This window comes from Balaenoptera physalus (assembly GCF_965194825.1).
Source record: "Balaenoptera physalus genome assembly, chromosome: 19".
NCBI lineage: Eukaryota > Metazoa > Chordata > Mammalia > Artiodactyla > Balaenopteridae > Balaenoptera > Balaenoptera physalus.
The window spans coordinates 65,699,955-65,722,435 of record NC_138900.1 but is presented as its reverse complement, the minus strand read 5'-3'; the positions used below and the strand labels follow the sequence as shown (position 1 = coordinate 65,722,435).

The 22,481-nt window shown below is 51.1% G+C and overlaps 2 protein-coding genes across 13 annotated transcripts in view; both read left to right on the top strand.

The window, feature by feature from the left end:
* Positions 1 to 22,481, top strand: part of MTHFSD (methenyltetrahydrofolate synthetase domain containing) — a 305,628-nt gene that overhangs the window by 136,231 nt on the left and 146,916 nt on the right. The window lies entirely within an intron of this gene.
* The window catches only part of LOC309648402 (uncharacterized protein C16orf95 homolog), a 487,317-nt gene that overhangs the window by 399,790 nt on the left and 65,046 nt on the right, over positions 1 to 22,481 (top strand). For all 12 annotated transcript variants that reach the window (XM_082436948.1, XM_082436942.1, XM_082436947.1 and 9 more), the window contains one exon: positions 11,887 to 12,045. The gene's annotated coding sequence lies outside the window, so the exon portion shown is untranslated. The remainder of the gene's footprint in view (positions 1 to 11,886; positions 12,046 to 22,481) is intronic.

The following is a 22,481-nucleotide window of genomic DNA, read 5'->3' as shown; positions in this document are numbered from 1 at the left end:
CCTGCCCTCTGAAGATGGGCGCGCATCGAAAGCCATACATTTAGACACGCGCACAGCCTGCCCTGTGATGTGGGGCCAGGGGGACAGCGGCCTGCGGGGAGGAACCTGGGTCCAGCCTCGTCTCTGCCTTGACTGCCTGGGGTCTGCGGGCTCCTTGCGTCTCCTCTCCTCTGCATTTCAGACTCCTTACTTAAAATAAGAACATTAGCTTAAAAGATGCATTTTGTTTTGCCCAGAGGATGATTTTTTTTTTTTTTGAAGAAATGCACTTAGGACCTGTGCCCACCAATCCTGAAACTTCCCCACTCCCCGGCGCTCCCGATCCTCTGATGGCTTGTTGCACTTGATTTAAATTCCACGAGCGGCACATTTCCTAAACCTGGGCTGCCAGATTTGGCAAATTTAGTGTAAGTTTGTCCCATGTCGTATTTAGGACATATTTATACTTTAACAAGTACTCTTTTTTAGTCTGAAATTCGAATTTCACTGGGCATCTTGCATCTTATCTGGAAATTTTACAGAGGCGTTTGAGCTTCACACACCTAGACTAGAGTCTCTAAGGCATATTCCAGCTCTAAACGTTCATAAATATCCACTAATTCATTCAACAAGCATTTACTGGTTACCTATGGCATGTGCATGTTTGCCCTCTGGAAAATACAGTTGAGTCCTTATCTAAGCCCAGAAACTACGTAGTTCAGTCTCAAAAATCCATTGCAATCCAAATACACAGTATACCAATCAAAAGTAATTTCAGAATAACTCCAATCCTTTACTTACTTTTCTTTAAAACCACAAAGGGACTTGGACCCACCATCCCTAACAGCATACCTAGAAGGGCCCTCCTTGTCTTCCTTTCCCTGTGTGCCCAGATGCTGCATCAGAGCTGTTCACACTCAAAGTCCTTCCCAAACTGCACTCTGAGCCCTGAGCCACTTTCCTCTCCCCCCAGCCCCACATTCCATTATTATGCTATAGACCTAGCTGCTCATTCGCTGAAGACTTTCCTTTGGGAAGAGAAGGGCAGCGTTGGCGATTTTAGAATATTCCGCGTTGGCCCCAAGGGACAGAGGAAACCCATGAACACACCTGTGTTTGGAATTTGTGTCCAGTTATCTGAGCATTTGGAAACCGTGTTCCCACCCTCAAGAGAACTTATCAGCTACACAGGGCACAAGATATACCCAGTAAAATAAGTTGAAAATATAGTTGCAGGGCAGCAGCATTTCAACACTGGGAAATAAATACGAAAGAAAGAAAACCAGAGGAAGAAGTCAAGGTAGGCTAGAGGAAGGCAGACGATTTTCTTGAGTGATCTGTAGCAGACACCATCGGGGCACTGCCTAACCTCTTCCAGCTCTCGGCAGCCCCATCTCATTGGTGGAGGGCTGTCCGAGGTCCCCAGAGTCTGTTCTGCCTACACACACGTGTGGCGGGACAGAGTTCCAGGGAATTAACCACCCTCCCCCGCCACAGGAGTAGCTCCCAGTCAGTGACTGAGGAGGGTTGGCATGTAAATACCCCAGTTCCCTCTCCTTGGGTGCGATAATTCTGAGGTCTGTGCTCTACATCATTTCCCAGATTAACGTGCTTGATAATGACACTCCCAGCCCCTCCCCAGTTGACTCTGTCCCTTCTCTGGGTCACTTCTCCACCTGCCCACTCCCCTGCTGGTGTTCCCTAGGATCACCACCCAAATAAGCAACTCATATTAGAATCCTTGTCCTGGGGCAGCTTCTGGGGATCTCAAACAAGACAGACACGAATAGCCCAAAGGATTGGCCAAACTCACCTCTGAGGTCAGAAGGAGACACCAGCCCAGGAAGGGAAAGGTCCCCGAGGTTTGCCTAAAGAACATATTTCCTGCAGGTAGAGCCCTGCCGTTGACCCCTTTCCTCTCAAGAGCTCAGCAACCCGGCTAGAATAGGCGCATCCTCTCCATCCCACTCACACGTGGAGCAAAGGAGCTCAGAAAGATTCGGGACATTTTCCCACGGATTTCTCTTCCTGGTTTTGCCTTCTCCCACCTCTGGCTCTTTCTGTTCTACAAAAGAGAAGCTGGGATCACAGCTATGCTTACTGATGGGTACTCTCTGAATAAGGATGATAACACCGATAATAGCGACAGATCCTTAAAGAGGGCTTACTCTGAGCCCCGCGCTGGGTGAAGCACTTTACATGCATCGCCCTCCCTCCCCCCCCCCGCCCCCGGCGTTTCATCTTCACAGCCATGTGATGTGGTACTTTTAATATCCCCTCTTTACATATGAAGAGTGTAAACCTCTGAGGCTCAGAGACATTAACTGACTTTCCAAGGACACACAGCAGGGATGGGAGGAGCAGCCTGGCTCCAGAGCTCACACTCTTGAGATGCCAAGACCGAATGGACCCGAATGGACCCTGACCACGGAGGCAATAAGCGACCCAGAGTCAAACAGAGGCGACCAGAGAGAGTCCACTCTACCTAGCCTTTCCTGGACATGCCCTTGGGTGCCGTTGACCGAAGACCAGATGTTAGCCTCCAAACTCTTCATCTGATGGGTGCCTTGACCTTAAGTTACTCAGAGGTTCCAGACAGGGAAACAACACGGCCTCATTGGCGTGGAAACACATGCTGAGGGATTTCTTTCAAGTTTCCCATTATTTTCCTAGTTTATCCTGGATGGAAAACCCATGAATGAGGAAGGTGGTAAGCTTCAGCCCCCAGTGCCTGACAAAATCTATAGGGCAGAATCGGCAGTGGGAATCAGAGAACACTAGCCCCTCCTGGAATCTTCCATGGAACGGATTCAAGCTGCTTCTCATCTTACCCAGATCTTTCCGCCCACTGCTGGAAGAGAACACGACGTGTTACGTTTCTGAACCACTCGATCCTATAATCTACCGATGAGCCCTATGTGCTTCGTGCCGGCCCCACGTGCCGGCTGGCCAGCCTTTCTTCATCTTTCCCCGTCAGCAGCTGTACCGCCTGGCCTGCTGCTGCCTGCCGGCGAGACTTGTGAGGCCATCTCAAGGCGAGACGTGAACCCGGGAATCTCATAAGCATTTTGTTCACACAACTTGGCCTTCTTGTGAACTTGCAGCCCGCTTCTGTTCAACTGACCCCCAAATTGCCTGGGTCACTGAGACAGGCCTGAAGGCCGCGATTATAGCCCTGAGCTTGGGCTTCCAGCTACAGCCCAACACACACGGGCTCGGAATCCTGATCGGGTTACGGAATGAGCGAGAAAAAACTCTGAATGCAGACAAAATCGTGCAGCCAAACTGGCGTCCCCATCCCACTGGAGTGTGTGGGAACCAGAAGAATCAAGCCTTGATTGGCCTGTTTTCCCTAAGAAAATGGCCACAAGGTCATTCTGATGGAACCTCCTGCCTTGAGATGGTTCATGTCAGCCCCATTCGGAGTACCGGCTGATGGGAACTTAAACATCTAGAGAGTCATCACGCCTCTAACAGGGATAACCCTGAAATGTTCTCTTCTTGTTGGAAGCAGAGGAAATGCCTTCTGGGGGAGGGCCTGTAGGGAACCCAGACGAGGGAAGGGACACAGCATTCGGCACCCTTCACCTCAGCCCTGGAGCTGGTCCACACGATAAGGAAGTGATAACAGGGAGCTAGGGAGTGTGGAGCTGGGGAGAGCCCCAGAGTGGGGTTCACAGCGGGTGCTGGCCCCCTCATCACCGTGTGACCCTGGGCCAGTTGCTTTCCCTCTCTGGGCCTGGGTTTGCTTGTCAATAATAACAATAATAGTAACAACCACAATAATAAATATTGCTGAATTTTAATAGTAACCAGTGCCCTTGTCCTGTTGTTTGCCCGGATCATCTTCTTTGAACACCGCAACAGTAATTCTGTGAGGGAGGCATTAGCATCTGTCTGTTTTTATAGATGGGGAAACTCAGACTTTCATGTGCTTAAGAGTAATCTGCAGCATTTGTTTAAACAAATGCAGAGTCCCTTTCCATTCGATGTGACAGGCGTTTAGGATTCTGCTGCAAACAGTCTACGAGATTCTGAGAAACGCTGCCAAACCGAATCGGGAGGGCTACGCGTCCTGCCCGCCAGCCCCCTCCCCACGCCCCGTGAAGCATCCCCCTTGTCAGGGCCCGGAAGCTCCAGGCTTCTGTGAGACAATGTGGTCGCCATATGCAGGGCACCCAGCGCAGGCACGCTGGGTAAATGTTATTACAACGATAACAATGATTCCACTTAGGATAACAATGATGGAAATCTGCATTAAACGACTTTAAACCGCTGATACCTTCCCCTTTCCCCACTCACAGAGAAGAAAGGGATGCGAATTTGTCACTTGAACCGGCAGCTGTGGTTCATCTGGACTTCATCTTTTCTGCTATCATCTTTATTAGCAGGATTTTTTTTTAATGAGTAAGTTTTGAACTACCAGGTGTTTTGAATTTTTGTCTTGTTCTCTTGCATACAGGAGGAAATTCAAATAGAGAGCGACGTATTAATAGAAACCCAGAGGGAGGAAAGTGCAGCCTCTCCCCCATGGGGGTGCCTCTGCTCTCCCTGCGGGTCCCCCAGTTCTGGCTGAAGTCCCCAGCTCAGCCACTAGGAGTCGATCTGGGGGGCGTAATCTGTTCCCCAGGCACCTGGCTGCTTCAAGCCCCGAGTCCTCTGTGAGCTCACACAGCTGCAGCGCTGCCCCCTCCCCGTTAATTCCCACTGAGGGTAGACTCAGTGTGATCGCCCCCCTGCCCTGAGCTGATCCCTAGCAAGGAGGGCACAGACTCACAGGCCTGTCCTGGTTATTCCTGTAGAATCTGCTCCCCATGCTAGTTGGGGAAAGAAAGGAGAGAAAAAAGATGCAGTCTGTAGTGGGACCCCTGAAAAAGTCCTGGACCAACTCTCCACCATGAGGAGTAATCGCGAGCAAGCACGCTGCCCCATGCGGGACCCAGGAGAGGCTGTAAGCCCCAAATCGGCCCCACGAAGGGGCCCTGGTCGTCCCCAACCAGCGAGGCTCAGAGAGCAGCTAACCCAGGGGATTGCAAGGTCCAAACACATGCCCCTGCCCAGCGACGGGCACAGATGGCACCTCTGCACAGCCTGGAAGAAAGAGGACGTCGGCCTTTCCCCAGGGGAAAGTCTGTCCACTTCTCTGGGGCTCTGGAGTCTGCTGGTGGCCTTTCCAGGCTCATTCTTATCTCCGAAAATCTGGGCAAGGACAGGAGGAGGAAGCAAAGCTGGGCTTTTTTTTTTTTTTTTTTTTTTTTTGTCTCTTATTGGAAGCTTCGGGGAAAGGGTTTGTGCAGGAGGTTGAAATTAACTAAAATGAGGTGGGGATTAGTGTGGGACCCCACTGGCCAGGTAATCCTGGGAAATGAGGGCCGACTTCAGCTCGGCACAGGCCAAGCCTCCCTTCTGGGACAAAATTAGACTTAAGAAGCCACTTGCTGATAAGGGTTAATCCATGGCTAAACGGGACGGTACCAGAAGCAATTAACATTCCTCGACTCAGTTTCCCTTTGTCTGCAGAGCACTTGCTCAGGGAGCACAATCCCCACTTTGCTGCAATGAGTGCATCCACCCGACTTTCCATCCAGCATTGTCTCCCCGGGATGGGGACACGCTGGGGCCGCATTTAAGCTGCCGTGTCAGCTGGGTCACCCCCATCTTCCCGTGTTCTTGCCCTAAAACAGTGACTCCTGAGACACAGAGAAACACTGCAGATCAGCAGAAGGCAGTGTCAGGGATCTTCTGTGACAATCTCCAAAACAGGAATGGAATAAAGAAGCCATTTATGGACTGAGAGTCTGTGGATGTCGAAGGGAAGACAGTTTTTCCCGTTTTTTGGGTTTTTCTTTTTTACTGACACTCACCCCTCACTACTCCCAAAACAGACCCCAAATGTCTTATCTCATTGGGAAAACTACAAAAAACGAGAAGGCCAAAGAAGATTCCAGAATGCAAAACCTCCAGAACATTCAAGTAATGATTAATGAGGAATAAAAACAAGTCAAAGAAGGAAGCCGGTCCACGTGCGAGCCTTGGATGGAGACGTGATTTCAACACCGCGAGAGTTTTGTGTCTGATTTGGTCTGGGAAAAGAGAACTGGGGGTGGGGAGGGGAATGTTCCAGAAAATGAATTCTTAGTGGCTGTGAAAAGTGAAGAAGGTGGGGTACCTTCCATTGTCATAGATTATTACGTATTATTTATAGCTTATTGCTCGCTATTTGCCTATGATAGATTACTGTTTATTATTTAGTTATTATAGATTATTATTAAGCCCCTCCTTTAAATGAATGCGTCCCTTCACGGTGCCTGATTCCAAATTCTCGCCTATAATTGCACTATTCTGAGATTCAGCAATGACCCGAATGACAGCCCGGCTTAGTCACGACACCTGCGTGAGTGTAACAAGTCACTGCCACCCTGCTGGCTGCGTCCTGCTGCCCTGCTCCCCTCTCTGCCTGGGCACGAACACGACGTCTCCCACTGTCCTGCTGTGAAATTACAGATTGCCGGTATTTTCCCAGCCTGGTTCCGCCTGGCTCACCACACGGCCCTGTCACCATTTCCTCTAATAGCTGTTATGCGCAGAACTTCTTGATATCCAGCTTGAGTTTCCTTTGCCTCATTCATTCCATTCGTCTTAACTATGCTGCCCAGTACCACAGAGTAAGTTCCCACTTTCCTTGGAAGGAAAAGGTTCTTCTTCGTTCGTCCATCCAGGGCGCTCATTACATGTTAATTGCAGATGAGAAATGTCAATAAACAGAGGGCATTTCAGTTTAGCAGTGGCCACTGTGAGTCAGAGCTAAGAGACAAGTGGGAGAGCTTGGCATCCGTTGAAACAGAAAGGTGAGGACCGCAGTCCCAGTAGCCAGCGTCGTGCCTCAGTTACGGGGCTGGAAGCTCGGACGCGCTCGCTCTTGCTGTGTCCTCACCACGACCTTACGAGGTCTGCATTACACTGTCCGCGTATCACAGACGTGGAAACCGAGGCTCAGAGAGCTAAAGTCACGTGCCCAGGGTCACACAGCTCAGAGAGAAACGAGCTCCTGACAGCAGATCCTTTCTACCACCTTCTGTAGATGATCAGAAAAGGATCGGATCACGGGCTGCTCTCCCGGTCCAGTAAATAGCTGACGTTGTGTGTTTGTGTGAGACGTCAACGAGAGAAAGCAGGTGGGGCACCAGCAGGCTCAGGACGGCGTCCAGGACACCTTCGGGACGGCAGGTTCCCTCCATGCCTGGCACTGAGTCCTGGGCCTGCTGTCAATCCGTAGCCAGGCCCATGCCCTGGACTCACCTTCAAGTTTCCTTTGAAACCCGGAACACTTCTTAACAAAGTCAAGCCTGTTTCCTTCCTGGTTCTCATTTTTCATCCACGCTCATACCACAAAGACCCTTTCAGAAAACACCGTCAGGCACAAACCCACCAGCCACACCAAGAGAATTCGAGATAAAGTTGAAAAACCCCATTCACTGAGGCCAGGGCTTTTTCCCGTTTTCCACAAACCTGGCCAGGCTCCCAAGCCTGTTGCTCAGTGGTATGTGAGCACCTCGTTCCTTTGGGTGGGGAGGGTGGGCAGGCTGCAGAGCCCCGGCAGACTAAGGAAGGGAGAAAGAGGAGGGGCTGTGTGGAAACTGCATCTGAAGTAGCTGTTATGATGGTTCACGTTCACGGGGGCTGCCCGGAGCCAGACACCGCACTAAGAGCTGCTCACACGTCGTCTCCACCCTTGTCATCAACTGACACACTCGGCACTTAATGCTGTGTAACAAATGACCCTGAGATCGCAGAGGCTTCCAGTAGCAAATATGTGTTTCTTTCTCTCAGATCTGTAAGCCAGGTGGCTCTGCTGTGGGCCAGGTTTAGATCTGCTCCACGTGTTGCCTATTCTAAGACCAGCAGCTACACGGGCATGCTTTTCCCGTGATGGTGGCAGGAATGCTAGAGGGTGAAGAGGAACCCACTGTGGCTCTCCAGGTCTTGGTTCAGAACTCACATGCTGTCACTCCTGCCCACATGCCACTAACCAAAGCCATCACCGAGGGGGAAGAGAAGTACACCCCAGCCACAGTGACGGCCAGCAAGGTACAGAGGAGAGGCTGTTGTGAGCAGGTAACAGAACGGAGGAGGAACTGCAGGCTGACAGAGGTAATCCCTGTTGAGCAGTGGCAGGGCCAGTGGATGGCTCCAGAGCCCAGTGCCAAGGTGGACACTCTGAACTGGAGGGAAAGATGCTCCAGTATTCCAGGCAGAGGCCCTCACCGCCTCAGGGTGGCCTTCTAGACCAGAGCAGGTCCCTTTGTCACTGGACGCAGCAGAGGACAGACCTTTAGCTGGAGCCAGACTGCAGAGGTCCAAATCCTGGCTTTGTGTGGCCTCAGTTTCCTCACCTGTAAAATGGGAGCAACACTGCACCTACAGCATAGGGTTACCATGGAGATTAAAGGGGTTGGTGTTTATGGAATGCCAGAGGAGTGCCTGACCCACAGGAAGCGCTGCATGAATTTGAGCAATCTCACGGAATCAAACAAAAACGCGTCAATCACTGCAGGCTGGGCAGTGAGAAGGCTGGGCACGTGACAGTCCAGGCTGCAGGCGTCAGACGGAAGGACACTGGGGGCCCACTGAGCACCTTCCAGGAAACGTTCACGGGGGTCTTAAGGAGCATGAGACCCAGTCCCTTGTGTCTCGTCCACCTATGGGGGGAATCTAGCCTAGCGGTTGAGAGTGCTGGTTTTTAGAGTCAGTCAGCCTGGGCCCTGGTGCTCACGGTGTGACTTTGGGCAGAGACCTTGCACCCTCGGAGCTCGGCTTCCTCTTCCGTGAGTTCCACGTTGGGTCAGCGTCGCTGGGGATGAAACAAGATACAGAGCGGCAGGTGGGATGCAGGGAGGGGTAGCGGGGAGGCCCCAGCCGTGTCCTAGTCACGCAGATGCTCGAGGCACAGACATGCAGCAGTGCCACTCTCCTCACTTGATTTCGTTTGTTTGGTGAGTTACTTACTTTTCATAAAACACGTTTTCGTTTTAACGTAAAATGAAATGAATCAATAAATGAATTTTTTATATGACAGTTTTATTTTCTAATGAGATAAATATGATAGGAAAAGCTCTTCAAGATCCTGAATCAAAAGACCTGCTGTATAGCACAAGGAAATCTACTCAATACTCTGTAATGGCCTATATGGGAAGAGAATCTAAAAAAAGAGTGGATATATATGTATATGTGTAACTGATTCACTTTGCTGTACACCTGCAACTAACACAACATTGTAAATCAACTATACTCCAATAAAAATAAAAATAAAAAAATCCTGAATCATGTTTAAGCGTGTCAGGTGTTCCTGGGATTAAAGGTTTGAGAACTGTTTGTTCTAAGCAGTGATTCTGAAGCCTGGCTGCACACACTGGGATCACCTGGGTCCAGCGCCAGGGTATGTGATTTAACCTGTCTGCTGTTGGGCTCAGATGCCAGGATCTTCAAAGCTTCAGGTGATTCTAATGTGCTTCCGAGCTGAGAAACCAGATCCAAGGCCCTTGAGACTCCAGGTTGGAAATGCAGAGTCCCGGGCCCCACGCCAGACCTTCAAATAAGCGTCTGCATGTGAACAAGAGCCCCCCCAGGAAAACTGCTCACAGAGCGAAGTTCAGGAGGTGCTGCTTTAGATGATCTCTGAGCCCCAGACTCCGATTGCACGCTGTCTGTTGTCAGCTCTCTGTCTTCCACGACCACGGTTGCCATGGTTAGTTTTCCTTTCTGCAGTCAACACATGGGTTGTTTTGAAAGAATACCAGGTTAGACCCTTCGAAATAAATAGAAATGATTTTGTAGTTACAGGCTGTATAGATTACCCACAACTAGTAACTTCTCTCTCTTCACGTTCTCCTAACTTAGACACAGCCAAAATATATCTACTCTTCAGCTGAGGGAGAGGCAGGCAGGGCTGACGGCTTGTTTTCAGCGTCCTCTCTGAAGGAGGGTCAGTTCCCACCCCTTAACTCTAGAGAGATGCTCCTTTCAACCAGGGGCGTGTGCCATTGTTTTAAAGACGTATCATCTCTTGGGCTCCCCTGATGGAGCAGTGGCTAAGAATCCACCTGCCAGTGCAGGGGACACGGGTTCAAAGAAAAATGGGCAGCAAACAGAGCTGTGACTGTGACTGAGCCGATCCCATCAGTATTCCTTCAGGTCTTGTGATTTGATTCCAGTCGTTTACGTGTTCCTCAGTTTCCCTATTTGTGAAACATTTCCATTGTGACCATCTGTTAATAAAATGCCACATCTTTCAAAAAAAAAAAAAATGGTCCAGGAAGATCCCACATGCCGCGGAGCAGCTGAGCCCGTGCGCCACAGCGCCTGAGCCTGCGCTCTGGAGCCCGCGAGACACAACTGCTGAGCCTGCGTGCTACAACTACTGAAGCCTGCGCGCCTAGAGCCCGTGCTCCGCAACAAGAGAAGCCACCGCGATGAGAGGCCCGCAACGAAGAGTAGCCCCCGCTCGCCGCAACTAGAGAAAGCCGGCGCGCAGCAACGAAGACCCAACGCAGCCAAAAATAAATAAATAAATAAAATTTTAAAATAAAAGGCATATCATCTCAGCAGTAAGATTTTCCCAAGAACTTTTCACCGTCCAAGGAGGTGGCTCTGGTTCAATGATAAGAGCTGTCCTACATGGAAAAACACCAACTGACTCTCCAGCTCACCCCGTTAGGAGCTGTGTGACCCTGGGCAACTCACGTCGCCTCTCTGAGCCTGTATCCTCAACAATCAAATAGTACTAATCCCAAGTATCTCACATGGGTGTGGTGGAAATGAAACAAGTTATCAAGTGTAGACATTTCAAGAGCAGAGTTCAAGATGCATTATTGTTTTGCATTATTATTTTAACCGTAAAGTATGATTGCAGAGGGAATGCATGTTCCATATACAGACTTCAAGGGGAAAAAAACACAGAGAAGTGCAAAGGATGGAACAAAAATTGCCAGGAATCCCATTCCAGTGTTTAAAAAGCTTGTCAAACCCATGAGGGGGTAGAGAAGTGTTTACCACATCACTCTGTAAGGAGTTCTGGCTTTGGTGACTCCACGTTCAAGGGCACACGTGCCCGTGGGTTTATGCGTGAGTTGGGTTAACACGGCAGTGTGCAAAGCAAGGGCTGGTTGAGCTCTTCTGTATGTTTGAATTAGTTCCTTATTATAAATGGAATTTTGAAAATTAATCTTACGGTATGTTAATTTTTGAATAAAAATTTTGTAAATGGCAAAAGAAAAAAGAGCAGGGATTCTCTATTCTTATTCTCTTAGACATGTCTAGCACATTTAATGCAAGTGTTCTGTTCATATAGTGACTGTTTCTCGGGACTTAAAGCTTCAGAGATGGGGCTGCCGGCACCTTCAAAGGCTTGTCGGGCTCCTAAGAGCCTCTTCGTTTGCCCGATGTTTCTTTCAGGGAGTGAGTCTTAGATTTCTTGAGCACAGGGTGGCAGGGGCAGAACGTGTGGGGTACCCTCGAGTGTCGGGGTGTCCCTTTCCTGCTGGGAGCGGGGTGACAGCAGCCAGCGGTGAGGGAGTCCCCAGCAGATGTCGGGCAGCAGGCTCGGGCGCAAAGCATGGGCTCCATCACTCATACGTAAGTTTGTGCTAATGGATGTTGCTGCCTGGTTTACAGATGACTTTTTTAAAAATTTCGTTTTATATTGGAGTATAGTTGATTAACAGTGTTGTGTTAGTCACAGGTGATTTTTCAGCTTGTCCAGTTAAACAACTGGCCCAGGTTTACAGTGAATGAAGTGGTACAGTGGGCAAACTGGTTGTGAAGACAGGTCTGCAGGCTCCAGAGGCCTGAGCGTTACGTGACTCGGCCTCTCTGCTGAAGACTAACCTCTGGATCCTCACTTTCTAACAGGGAGGCGTAAGCCTGACAGACTCCACCTCCTGCTACACTGCGCTCTACCCCCTGGACAGTGGCGCCCCGAGGAAAGGGTCCATTTCTCCCCATCTCTGCGCCTACACAGCCCCGCACACACGTGGGCCCGGGTGATTCCTGGAGGAAGCTACCTCTTTGGTGAGTAAGATGCCGGTCGGTTAGTGTCACGGGTGGCGTTCCTTCCCTCTGTCTTCACACGTTGCTTTAGTGTCATGGCTTCTCCTGGTCTAGAGGAAAGGTTTACGAGTAAAACACAGAACCTTGGACAGCCCCGGGCCCACCATTTTTAAAGGAAAACTGGTGTGAGAACTTGTTTTTCAAGCTGGCAAATGTCGTACAAACGAAGAGAGGTGAGCGCAGAACTGCTAGCTGTTATATTGCTTCTCAGGACATCCTGACAGCAGAAGGGTGTGGTCAGTGTTTGGACATTGGCTCTGGTGTGTCTCGACTAGCTGGGAAAACTGTCCTTGAAGGACCATAAACAGATCTGAGCGCTAACATCATGGGAGTCCTTGCCATAAACTTTTTGGTCTGGTGTCAGTGTCCCAAGGGACAGCTCTGAGTCAGGCAGAACGGCCAAGTCACCAGACCCAGACTTGTAAAACCGCAGGGCCAAAGAGGCCGAGGATGATGTATCAGTAAGGAAGGTCCAAGACATGCTGAAGTAACAAACAACCCCCAAATTCTGAGGTTTGCTTTTTTATTTTTTTTTTAAATAAAGGCTTATTTCTCATTCATGGGGCAGGTCCATTGTAGGTCGGCAGGGACCTCTGCTCAATGACTTGATCATTCCAGTTGCCCTGTGAGGGATGGGGGATGTGGAGGGTCTCATGGCAGCACTGAGGCACCCCAGCCCAGAAATGACCCATTTCTCACTGGCTCATGACTCACTGGCCTGAACTAGTCACCCAAAAAGGCAGGCAGTGCAATCCTACCAAAATCCTGGACAGGAAACTACTGGAAATAGTTGGCAAACACAGCACATGTGGATATGACAACCACATGTAGCAGTTAGATTTCTGACCGATTGCTAATGGCTCACAGAGAGCGGGGTTGAGAAGGGTTCAGAGGTCTGCTGGAGAACATGAGCTGACCAATAAGCCATGCCTGGGGTGGGTGCTGGCCTGGGGTTGTATGTTCCAGGGAAGTGCCACTCTGGCCAAGACCAACCTCCTCGTCTCACTGATGAGAAACCTGGGGTTCCAGTGGGAAAATAGCAGTACAGGTGACAAAGCTAGTTAGTGGCAGAGTGAACTGGAATCCAGGGTTTGTTTCTCCTTTCAGCTTGTTTATCGTGCTACTACTTCTAGGACTCAGCCGAAAAATCAGACCATTCAGAGTTTTCATTTCCTCCCTCTGTTACATACCAAGGTTCCTTTTCACTTGTTAAAAAATAAAAAAAGCGGTGCGGTCACTTTGTGACCCATTCCTCTCTCTTCTCAAATCTGGAGGCACCGACCCAGGGGGGTCACATTGAATGCTGGGTGTAGAGCTGTTGATGTGAATGAAAAAAACAAACAGAGGAAGAAGATCTGGCTGCATCTCCGTTGTCTGTTTGCAAGACTGAAACTGTCCTGTCCTTATTTTTCAGTGGAGGGTCATGTGGCTCAGCCACACGCTGGCATTTGGGGCTGTAATTCCCACCAAATGAGTCAGCAGAGAGAAGAGCACAGAGTTTTTCAGCAGATATCTTTGAGTTGGTGCCCACTACCATTAAAAAGAAGTCCTGTTTATCACGCGACTCTGTAATAAGTGCAAAGCCCCGTACACCCCATACCCAGGGTCATCAGCGTCCCTGGGGCCTGACCTGCCCCACCCCGCCACCGTTAAGGGTAGACACAGCCGGCTTGCTTCAGCACGGGAACACTCACTTGCTTCCTTTTCGGAGGACAGCATTGGCAGCACTCCTCAGTGCTGGAACGCCCGTAAAGACCTTGGAAACCGTGAGTTATATTCCACCCTGGGATCCTGGAAGAGTGTGCGTATGCACCTGTACACACGCATGCACACGCACGTGTGCCCACGTGCCCGTGATGAGTATGTGCTGCAAACACGTTTTTGTCCACCTCAGGCAGGAGCAGCTTCAGCTACAGATACGGCCAGCCGCAGCCTGCCTGCTGGTTCAAGCGCTGGACAACTGGGGCTGAAATGCCACTTCCAGCCCAGAAAAGGAGACCGTCCATGGCTTTTTTATACTAATGTGTAAGTGACTGACCCTGGTTTGTTGGAACAAGTCTCAGTAGGGCAGCGCTGCTGAGAGTGCAGAAGGTCACAGAGGGTTAAAGGGGAGAGGGAGCTGCATTAAAATAAGGGAGAAAAAGCACAAACAGAAAGTGGTGTAGGACGGAAGGCAGACTTTTCTCCTATCAGACACTTGCCAAGAACCGACGTGGATCTCATCATGACTGTGGTCTGAGCTGAGACCCATCCAATTTCTCCTCACCGTGCTTGCTTGGCTGGAAAGCTTCCGGTTTGGGGCTGTACTAGCCCATGGGCTTGGTGTTGTCCCCGGGCTTCTCTGTCTCTCAGACCACCCCCAAAGCACACCTGCATCACCCCATTTAGACAGTCTTTTGCAAGCAACAAACCTGGGCTCCCAAAACCAAACCTCGTTCTTTGACGTGTTGTGTTGAAATAAAAGGCAACCTGCAGAGGGGTGTTGGGGGCGAGAGCGGAACGGGGTGTGATGAAGGACGCCGGGAATGAGAGCTGGGTCTCTCAGAGTCCCGGGAAGGTGGAGAGAAATCCACGGAAGGGGCCTGGCCACAACCGCATTCAGGGTTACTTGAGTCTTTGTGCCTTTTCCCTGAAGTGCAGCATCTCACAAGACTAAAAATGTATCATTATTCTCAGGCATGGAAAAATAAATTGGGGCTGGTTTGGCTAATGCAACTCAGATGCGGTGCCTCTCCTCCCTTCTGCTGGAGCTGCGAGGCCTCGGCCCATATCTGATCTGGAAGAAAACCCACATCTCAGGGGCTCTGATACGCATCTCCGCTCAAGCATGTGTGTGAGCGCGCCTGGCCGCCCGCCGATGTCAGGACATGTGCTTGGAGGGAGGCTGGCGGAGTTCTGCGGGGGCAGCCCCAGGGGGTGATGGACCCGTTAAGACGGCCCAGGTAGGATACAGGTGAGCTGGGCCACACCCCTGGCCGTCTGCTGGCCCAAGGGATGCCCGTGAAGCCCGTCTCTCATTGCTGCACGCGGTGGAGAAGGCCCTGGGTGGTGCCGTGCACCTCTGGGAAGCAGTCCCAGCAGGCATTTCACCTCAGCCCTCGGTGGTGAGGTCTGCAAAGACCGTGTTTCCAAATAAGGTCGTATTCACAGGTTCCAGGGATTAGGGCTTGAACATATCTTTTTGAGGGACACAAGTAACCCAATATGGAGCTCTCAGGCATAGTCACTCATTTAATACTCACAACAGCCCTATAAGGTGGTCGCTACTGTTATTTGCATTAGACAGATGAGGAAGAGAGGCTCAAAGAGGCTAAGTTCCTAAGCCAAGATCACTCAGCATTTCACCATGCAGAGGCGGGGCTTGAACCCAGGCAGAATGTTCCAGATAGCTTGGGGCTACTATGCATAGCGCTGCTGTGCTCACCCACGCACAGGACTTTGCGTGGACATGTGTGCTCTTGGGGTGACATCTAGAAGTGGGTGCTACTGGGTCATATGGTGAGTCTGTATTTAACTTTATAAGATAGGCCATCCTGTTTTCTTCACGACGTGTGAGAGTCCTTGTTGCTCATATGTTCGCCAGCACTTGGAATTATCAGCCTTTTTAACCTTAGTTGTCCTTGTGGCCGCGTGGGGATATTTCATTGGGGGTGTGATTTGCATAAAATGAGTGCACAAAATAAGATGCAGAGTAAACAGAGAGAGAAAGAGAAACGAATCTAAAGCATTCAGATCAAGCTTCATAGCCAGGAGGAGTGCTGTACAAATACTGAGTTGTGACAAAGTTTCATCTGTGATGCAATGAGAGCCATGAGAAAAAACAGCCAAGGGGCAGGAAAACCAACAGAAACCACAGCTCTCGCCATCAAAATTCTCTGTGCATTCTTTTCCCTGCTCCGTTCCCTGCTTCCTAGTCCCATGTTTGGAGGCTTACCTGTCAATTGGAGCCCCATCTTGGCCACAAAGAGGGTCCCTCACCTTCAGAAGAACCTGCAGCCTCGGAGAGCTGGAGAAATGGGCCACCTGGCCCCGCAGTGCATTCTGAGGAATCTCCGACTCACCGACATCCTTGGCTCTCGCCCATCCCTGCCTCGCTTGCCCACTCCGCAACGGGTGCTGACGGGGACCATCTCCCACAGAAGCAACGTGCACGTGAACCCTTGTGCCAGCATTTGCTTCCCAGGAAACCCAAACTAACACGGGACCCATTGACTGGAAGAGAACAGAATATGTGAAACTGAGCCATTCTGAACAAAAATCCACAGCGTACCGTCATATTCACAGAAGGTACATGGTAAATGCAAATGAGCATGTACACATCTTGGTGTCTCATGGACACCAGCCGTGCAGCCTCATATGGGGAGGTCACCAGCCCTCCAAACACAATGACACATTTTACGGCCAAGCGTCCTAGCGTCTGTTGGCCTAGACACACCCTCTTACCCTTCAGGAGGAAGTGGTGGCCTTCTCCACTATGCGTCACTTGAAAGGAACTCTTAAAATACCATCTGAATGAAGAGCCCACCCAGTCTGCCCTGGCCACCCGCAAGTCCCCACATCGCATCTATGGCCGACTAGACCTTCATGGCAATGGTCACTCTCTAAAAATAGAAGCCCCCGCCCCGCAGAGTCAGGGGAACCACAGGAAGCAGTTCAAAACCACTTCCAGTGGCCATTCTGCCTCCAGTAAGTGAGGAGTAGAAGTGGGGCTGCTGTTGGATTAATAGGTCGTTTGCCTGGGTCATCAATCAAGGTGGAGCAGCCCCGCATTTAGACGAGCTGCAGGGGGAGCGTGCGCCTTGTGCGCCTGGGCGGCCAGGTCCATTCCCAGTCCTTCGAACCCCGCGCCAGCACAGGCGTCAGCAAAGTTCCTTAAATCGCAGGAAATGAACTGCCTCTTTAAATTCCTGCAACAGTTCCACGGGGCAGCCCTGCACCCCCAGTGGCAGCTCCAAACAGATTTCTTTCAGTCCTGGATTTGACCTAACTTCTCCCCCCTCCGCAGCTGCTTGTATTGTACTGTGTTGTGTTGTGTTGTATTGTATTGTATTTTTCAGCCAGCTGTACACGAGGAGAACCTCAACAGCTGACCTCAGCAGTGTGGTTTTTTTCTGTTGTGTGTTTTTGTTTTGCTGCAGTGCTGCCGACCTGAGGCTTGCCTCACACTTTGTAAAATTCACAGCAGCCGTATAAGAAAATACCAAGTTTGTCAGCTAACCCTGGTCTTTATTACTGTAACCGCTGTAATGTCAGCCAGCTGGGATGGTCCCAGCAGCCTGACACCCATCTGGGGGCTGGATGGGCCGGGCATGCCTGACAGGGCTGGTGCCTTCCAGATGAGATGCCAGCTTCCACGGTGACGGAAACAACGAGGTCTTCACCGCTCGCTACTGATTCTCTTAGGACAAAATGCAGAGGGAGGGAATGTTTCATTGGTAAAAGCCACAGTCAAAGTTAAAGCCCGAGTGCTCGCCGTGGCTGCACCCCACAATCTCGTGGGCAACCCCCTCCTCTGGTCAGCCGCCGCTCACTAGATTCCAGGCACCAAGACACTTCCGTGCAAATGACAGCTCAGGTCCCTTGTCTCTAGGACCTGACGTCTGGGGCGGGGGCCAGGAGACCAGGAAGAAACAAATTAAACCACTCCTTAAATAAGCCTCAAAAGCAATCGTGCAATTAAACAGATCAACACAAACAAAACAAAGATGGCTCAGCGGGCTTTCCCAGGCCTGGCAGTTGGTGGAGGTGGGGGGATGGGGCTGGATGTAATCGTTTGTGAGGACGAAAGGTAGGGGACGTCTGTCCCAGAGCATGTTCAGGACCCGGAGCCGTTAGGGACCCTTCAGCCTGGACAGAGAAAGAGGGAAATAAAATGAAGTAAAAGCATTTACTGAAAACGGCGGCCAGGTCCCCGTCCCCATGGCCGCATCACTGCTCGTGTTCTGTGGCCTCCTTATATCCTGGCCCTTTTCAGGTGGCAGATTTGGGGCCCTTTCCATCCATTTATCAAGGAGGCACTCATTTGGAGGAGGACCCTCCTCTTTGGTGCATTTAGACCTGAGCTTGTGGAATTGAGGAGTGGCCTCCGGCTCTGATGCACAGGAAGTGCAGACTCGGGGCGCTGGGAGTAGAGGGAAGAGGAGGACAGACCCTCGGAGGGTTGTCCTGGGAAGCTGGACCCAAAGCAGGTCCTGAAACAGAGGAGAAGCTCTGGTCTCCTCCCCTCCACGGGCACCGCATGCGGCAGGCACACAGTGACACGTCTGTTACTCACATGAATGCCTGCCTGTGTTTTGACCAAGACTTAGGTCATATTTGAAGTCTTAGCCCAGGTTTTCCACAGGGCAGTGGGCGCTCGGGGACAAATTTAGCCTCCAGTGAGGGAGCAGAGTCTTCCAAGGCTGGACGCAAAGCCAGCGTTGACCCACAGAGCGTGCGCAGCTGGATGTGCAGCCGTGTCGTCTCCAAGCCTGGCCTTTTCTGTCTTCGCCGTGAGGTTTCCCAGTTTCAGCTGCCTCTAATGACCTCCTTCCCGATGTAAGACTAAGCCCATTTTATTTGTACCATATGTCACAGATGCTGGTATGTGGCGTGGTTTAAGAAGGCTAAATCTGCCCATTGATTTGGGGTTTTTAGGGACCCTTATCGGGCTGGGACGGCTGACCGCTCTCCACCCGTCATCTGCGTATCCACAGGGGGCCTGCGGCGGAGTCACAGGGTCAGGCTGTCTGTCCCCCCAGATGTTTACAATCTCAGAGGGGCTGGAGCCAGAATCCAGAGTGGTCTTCGGAAGACAGCAGAATTAGGAAAGTCTTTCTTGTTTTTTCCCTAAGATGCTCAAGGCTTGAGTTTCCAGGCTTCTGGATCGAGGCTGGCTGACCGGGCTCCAGCCCCTCACAGGCTGGACAGTCCAGAGCTTAGTGTGCAGCTCGCTCCCGGCATCTCGGCAGGAAGTGGTCTGGGAGGCTCTAACGCACCATCCAGCGGGACGATGACAGCGGGGGCGCTGCTGGGCCTGGCTTAGGGCCCACGGGCTGTGAGGGCCATTGCAGTGCTGGAGGGACCACCCAGTGGAAGGCAGCCCTAGACCAGGCAACAGGCTGGGCAGCAGGGGGCTGGGAGTGGGGCTGCAGGGTCCCTGCAAGACGGCAGGACCCAGCGCTGAGCTGTAGTTAGTCTCCCCAGGAGGCCAAGGTCACAACGAAGGTCTAGTCCCTGAGAAGAAGGGGGAAGAGGTGGTGTCTGGGCTGACACCAGCCTGGGGTTTCCCTTTTCAAGACAACTTTTGTTGTGTATTCAGTAAGTCAAACTAACAGCACTTCTCCATCACCTGATCTTCTAAAAGCTGGCAGACTCTCTTACCATTGTGTTTCTGGCTCCCCTTCCTGAATCTTTTGAGAGATTTTGCGTCTTAGAAGAAGAGTGAGGTGCGATCTTGGGGGCATGAATATTTACGGCCATTACGGTCATGGCTCCTTCCCAAGAGGATGCTTTCTCAAAGCTGCCTTTGGGTATACAGTGACTCAGTGAGCCCTCTGATGATTTGGGGTCTCACTTTTATTTCGTCTAAATGTAATCTTGTCATTCGTCCGTAGGAGCCTAGGGGACTGTCATCAAATAAAAGAGACATGCCCAGCACATGGTAGGCACTTGGCACTTTGTGGAATATATGAATAAATTATAAAGTAAAAAAAAAGGAAGCATTTGACATCTACATCTCAGAGTTAGGCCAGATACCCTGTTATTTAAATGGAATAACAGGTACACACTACCACATACACGTGTGCACGCGTGTGCAAACACTCCTTCCCTCTTTCTCTTCCATCTTTCCCGCTCTGCTTTAGATTTCTCGATTGTCAGTCCCTGTCACATCCACTGATTGTTTTGGTTTCTGTTCCCTTTCTAACTGCCCAAGGGGCTCAGAACTCCAACAATCCCTTCTTTTCACTGCCTTCTTTTGGGGGGTAGAGGAAGGGACTGAAATTGTGGGGGGAAGGTAGGAGACACATTAATAAAGAGGAAACCACCAAAAAGACAAAAAACCTCACCCACACATATGCACACACTCCTACACTCACCCATAGAGGCCGTCTCGCACGCACACACGCGTGCACACTCAGACGAACACAGTCGCACGCGCTCACTGCTCTTTTACCTTCACCCTCTTCACTCTCCGTCATGCAGTCATCACCCCCTGCACACACAGCGGAAGCTCCAGAAGCCTCCTGCAGGGACCCCGAGCCTTGAGTGGCCCCCAAGCACTTGGTAAAACACACTAACCACCTGTGCTGTGGATAAACGCATGCGTGACCACGTGGGGGACAAGCTCGGTGCCTGGGCTGGCGAGTGTGTGTGAGTCGGAGTCAGGCACAGGGGAGGGGGTTCAAATCCCACTCCCTCTGTCACTGACTCCCTGACCCCCCAGAGCCCCCTCGGGTGCAAACAGGGACACTCAGGGAAGCACTGGTGGTCGTGAGAGTAGGAGACGGTGCCCGGGGCTGGGCGCACTGACTGCACACCGCGGCTGCAGGCGGCCGCTCGCACAGCCCGGTGTGGGGCTGCCCGAACGGCGTGAACGCATCACGCTCACGGCTGAGCATGTTTGTATCCCCTCACCGCCCCCCCGCCCCGTGCTTAACAAACTGCTGAATCAGCGAGCAGGCGGCCCTGGTTCTCAGCTCTTGCCCTGCGTTTCATCTGCACTGGCGACTGTGCCGAGCTTCAGGCCACCACTCCTCATAGTCGAGAGGCTCAGCCCTTGCCCTAAGGGACAGAGAGAAAAGAGGTAACATTGACCTTTTTTTTTCCTGCTTTGCAACCTCAGTGAAGCACTTCCTTTCCCCACCCCCATCCAGGAAGGGGAGACCATTACTCAGTTTCCAAAGTCTGAGCTCTCCTATACCTGCAGGGTGGGCCCAGGGCCCAGGGGGGGTTGACACTGCCTTGGGGTGGGAAAGGCTGTGCTCTCTCCCTGGAATGCACTGGCCTGCACTTCAGATGGGACAGGACACAGATGCCATGGGTCTCAGGAGTTGGGTGGCCAGATGTAATATGAATAATTTTTAATATAATAATGTCCCATGCAATATTTGAATGTCAGGTAAAAATTAATAATTTTTAGTATAAATATGTCTTTTGAAATATTTGAATGTCAGAAAAAAATGAATAATTTTAGTATAAAATATGTCCCATGCAACTAAAAATCTATTTTCATTATTGTCATGGGTTGAATAAGTGTCCTCCAAAAAATTCACGTCCGCCCAGAATATCAGAACGTGTCAAGTTGGAAATAGGGTCTTTACGGATATAATTAGTTACGATGAGGTCACACTGGATGAGGGTGGCCCTAAATCCAATGTCTGGTGCCCTTATAAGAACAATATGTAGGGGCTTGCCTGGTGGTGCAGTGGTTGGGAATCCGCCTGGCAGTGCGGGGGACACGGGTTCGAGCCCTGGTTCGGGAGGATCCCACATGCCGCGGAGCAACTAAGCCCGTGTGCCACAACTACTGAGCCTGTGCTCTAGTGCCTGCGAGCCACAACTACTGAGCCCTTGTGCCACAACTACTGAAGCCTGCACGCCTAGAGCCTGTGCTTCGCAACAAGAGAAGCCACTGCAATGGGAAACCCGCGCACCGCAACGAAGAGTAGCCCCTGCTCGCCGCAACTAGAGAAAGCCTGCACGCAGCAATGAAGACCCAATGCAGCCAAAAATAAAATAAATTAAATAAATAAATTTAAAAAAAAAACAAGAACAATATGTAAAGACACGGAGACACACCAAGGGAAGGCCACATGAAGACAGAGGCAGGGATTGAAGTGATGCTTCCACAAGCCAAGGAGCCCCAAGGATTTCAGTAGCCACTAGAAGCCTGAAGAGACCAGGAAGGTCCCTCCCTCCCTCAGGGCCTCCAGAGGGAGCACAGCTTTGCCCACACCTTGATTTCAGACTTCTGGCCTCCAGAACAGCGAGGGAATACATTTCTATTGCTTTAAGCCCCCCAGTTTGTGATAATTTGTTATGGCAACCCTAGGAAACTAATACAGTTGTTTATCTGAAATTACCATTTAACTGGGCATCCTGCATTTTTATTTGCTGAATCTGGTAACTCTAGGTTACTCCCGGAATCTCTCCAGAGCAGTGGTTACAACGGCCTGGTTAGTGTCCCAGACCTGCCCCTGTGCTCGTTTCCCTGGTGACTCAGGCAGGGCATCTGCAAAGTGCTCAGAGAGGCGGTTGCCCGCAGCAGGCTCTCCTCACCTCCACCTGCACCTCCACCAGCTCCTGGCCTACGCTTGTTTAGACTATGGTGGAGTTGTCTGCCCTGCACTAGACCAACCACGTGGGCTGCTGTGCTTGGGCTCCAAGTAGCCATGGTGGAAATCACACCAGACCCC